This window comes from Chinchilla lanigera, unplaced genomic scaffold, assembly GCF_000276665.1.
Source record: "Chinchilla lanigera isolate Chin_1 unplaced genomic scaffold, ChiLan1.0 scaffold00094, whole genome shotgun sequence".
Classification (NCBI taxonomy): Eukaryota; Metazoa; Chordata; class Mammalia; order Rodentia; family Chinchillidae; genus Chinchilla; species Chinchilla lanigera.
The window spans coordinates 6,139,911-6,143,481 of record NW_004955495.1 but is presented as its reverse complement, the minus strand read 5'-3'; the positions used below and the strand labels follow the sequence as shown (position 1 = coordinate 6,143,481).

General features: G+C 51.5%; 1 protein-coding gene across 5 annotated transcripts in view; it reads left to right on the top strand.

Annotated features, from left to right (window-relative positions):
- The first annotated feature begins 993 nt into the window (after positions 1–993).
- Positions 994–3,571, top strand: part of LOC102024127 (secretory carrier-associated membrane protein 4) — a 19,341-nt gene continuing 16,763 nt past the window's right edge. Inside the window, exon 1 of one of the 5 annotated variants that reach the window (XM_013505269.1) lies at positions 994–1,134. The gene's annotated coding sequence lies outside the window, so the exon portion shown is untranslated. The other 4 variants (XM_005405943.2, XM_013505268.1, XM_013505270.1 and 1 more) reach the window with 4 other exon arrangements.

The window sequence follows — 3,571 nt, the reverse complement described above, 5'->3', positions numbered from 1 at the left end:
CCATGCTGACTGATATGCAGTTCAGGCTGGCCTGGAGCTCACTTTGTAGCCCAGGCTGGTCTTGAACTCACAACGATCCTCCTGCCTCAGTCTCCTGAGTCCTGGGAATACAGGTGTGCACCACCACACCCATCTCATAGTAATATTGCTGTGATTTTATATAATTTTTAAAAAATTCTTTTAAAACAGGGTCTCTCTATGTAGTTCAGGCTGGCCTCAAACTTGCAGCAATCCTACTGCCTCAGCCTCCTGAGTGCTGATATTACCCATGTTCCTCAAGGGTTACAAGAGACTTAGGAAACCAGACTCAGATGTCATGTCCACACTGGAGGTCTGAGTGTCCTGCAAAAACTTTTGTGTGGACAAAATGAAGTCAGAGCTGGGTGTGGTGGTGCATGCCAGTGTTCCCAGCATTCCAGGAGGCTGAGGCAAGAGGATCACAAGTTTGAGTTCAGCTGGGGCAATTTAGAAACTCAATGAGACTGTTTCAAGATAAAAACCAAAAATGGCTGGAGATGTAGCTCAGTATAAAGACCTGAGTTCAAGCCCCAGTAGGGGGAAAAAACAACTAAGGGTTTAAGAGCGGTGAGCAGAGATTTGATTTTAGATCTTTGTGACCCACCATTTGCCTTTCATAAATTAATATTTTCCAGCCTAGTGGAAGTGACAGGGTGTCACTGTGTAGTCCAGGCTAGTCTTAAATTCACTATATAACCCAGGCTGTCCTTGAACTTCCAGCTATCCTCCAGGTTCTGCCTCATCTGCGCTGAGAGGAGGGGCATCCAACACCATACCTGGCTTCCTCAGGGGTTCTGAGGGCAGTCACGTGCCCTTTAACTCCGGGAAGGGAAGATAGCAACATTTTCTTCCTTGTCAGGGTGTAGCTAACTCTAAACCACTTTCTCCCTGCAGTTGAAGGAAGTCCCTCCCACCCCAGAGCCAGCACAGAGAGGGGAACCACCTATGGCCCAAAAACCAGCCCAGTGTAATTCCAGGAAGTCAACAGGACAATCAGCCTGACAAAAGTGCACAACTTGGCACTAGGAACGCTGACTTTGTCCCCACCTCCAACGACCAGGAAGAGGCCCAGAGAAAACCTGCCGTCCCTTGGGCGCATTCCCTCGCCTGTCTGGGGTAGGTGCATTCTCGGCTCTGTCCGGCCAGCAGTGCCTGACCTTGGGTGACCTCCAGGGTGCTCCCTGCTGTCTGGAAGCTCATGGTCTGAGGACGGATTTTCTGATTTCACAACTTCCTGGTGCTGACCATGAACTGTTACTATGGTTTGGATCTGGAGCGTCCCCTCAAAAGCCTGCGCTTGGCTCCTAGCTTGGCGTGGTGGTGCCCACCTGTCATCCCAGGACTCCGGGAGGCTGAGGCGGGACGATCACAAGTTCAAGCCCAGCGCAGACGATTTAGCGAGACCTTGTCTCAAAATTTAAAATACCATATTTTTTTTGGTACCAGGAATCGAACTCAGGACCTCCCACTTCCCAGGCAGGCACTTGTGCCACTGAGCTATATCCCCGGTCCTTCAAAATTTTTTTAAAAAAAAAAGAAGCCAGGCGTGGTGGCACACTCCTGTAATACCAGCACTAGGGAGGCTGAGGCAGGAGGATCCTTGCGAGTTGGAGACAAGCCTGGGCTACAAAGTGAGCTCAAGGGCAGCCCAAACTGCGCAGCAAGACCCTGTCTCAAAAAGAGAAAGAAAAAAAAAAAAAACAAGAAAAAAACCCCTAAAAACCAAAAATAGCTGGGGATGTAGCTCAGCGCTAAGGCCTGCCGCACACCCATCGCAAAAAAAAAAAAAAAAAAAAAAAATCCCCATGCATTGCCAAATGTAATTGGTAGTGACCTATCACACCCACAGGGGGTGGCCATATTCACTGGACTTGCACATAAAATGCACATGTCTTGCCTAGCAGTCAAAGGGGCCCCTTCGTCTACTGCACAGATGGGGAAACTGCGGCCTGGAGTGGGCCCAAACTCCAGCCCGCGTTCACTTCCGATACAACCTGGCCCCACTGATGTCTGGGGATGGGGCTCTTGCAGCGATTGCAGACAGCTGTTGCGCCCCCTTCCCTTTGTCCTTCTGCTTTCCCAAAGGCTGTCTAGGTTCCAAGTTTTCCCTGGCCGCGGGCTATTGTCGAACCTGCAACTCACATTGCTGGTTACCGCAAGCACCTACCCTGGCTCTCACCGGCTCACGTGGCACCGGCCTGGAGACTGGCGAAGCCCGGCGGGCGCGCGCGTAGCCTTTGGGACTTGTAGTTCCGGCCCTGCCTCCCTACGCTCCCGTCATCCCCTGCGGCGCCACGCGGGGCGGGCCGGTTGCTAGGTCTTGGTGAAACGCAGCGATTCGCGCGAGTCTCCCTAGGTGAGCGTCTCCCGGAAACTCAGGTTTTTTGCACCCCAACCTTCCGCGGACAGGAAACAGTGGTGGCGACGGGGGTCTGGGTGGTAACTGGCGAAAGGGGCCGTTCGGGGGCTTGAGGTGTTGGTTTGGTCAGTTTTGCGGGCGGGTGGGTGGGCGTGCGCGTGCGCGGGTCGCGCGCTGCAGCCTTAATGCGCGTGCGCCTAGACCATTCGGACCCTCATTCGTGGCCCAGCGCCTTTCTACGCATGCGCGCCCTCTGGCCCTTTCTGTAGACCCCGTGCACCCCAGGTGTTTCCTGTGTGCCGTGTCTTTGGTTCTTCGCAGCTAGTCCCATTTCTTCGGGCTGATGGTTTACCAGCTTCCCAATCTGTGATGTCCTTCTCCCCATCTTGTAATTTCTTTTAGGCAGTCTCCCTAATTCTTTAATAAGCCTATAATTTGATTATCATTGCTGGTAGTTATTGGAAGTGTGAATTTCTAAGGACTGGTTTTTTTTTGCCGTCCTAGTTACTGATTCTGGGGCCTCGGTCATTCTGGGCAAGTGCTCAGCCATTTAGCTACATCCTCCATCCTTTTAATTTTCAAGAGCAGCGAGGCACAAAATTGCTCCAGCTGTCCTTAAACTTGTGATCCTCCTGCCTCAGCCTTCCATGTAGCTCAGGTTAAACTTGAGTTAAAGGTGTGTGTTACCACATGCATCCCTTGGAGGCGTTTTCATAAGGTGACCATGAGTCTCACCACAGCACACCCCAGGGGCTTCAGGGTGTCTATGTGTAGAGAAGGCCCAGTTGTATGGGGGCCAGATTTAGCAAATAACGGTGCTCCGGGGCTGGGGATATAGCTCAGTGGCATAAGTGCCTACCTGGCAAGCGCAAGGTCATGAGTTCAATCCCTGGTACTGCAAAACACACACACAAAAAAAGCAACAAAAAAACAGGGTGCTCCATCAAGTTTGAGTTCTGGCCGGGTATGGTGGCATACACCCATAATCCCGGCAGTCTGAAAGGCTGAGGCAGAAGAATTGAGAGTTTGAGACCAGCCTGGGTTACTTAGGGAGACTCAGTGGCAACACAAAAAGTGAAAAAGGGATGTCACTTAGTGTGAAGGTGGCCCTGGGTTTAATCTCAATACCACACACACACACACACACACACACAAATGTTCTGTGTGTGTGTGTGTGTGTATATATATATGTGT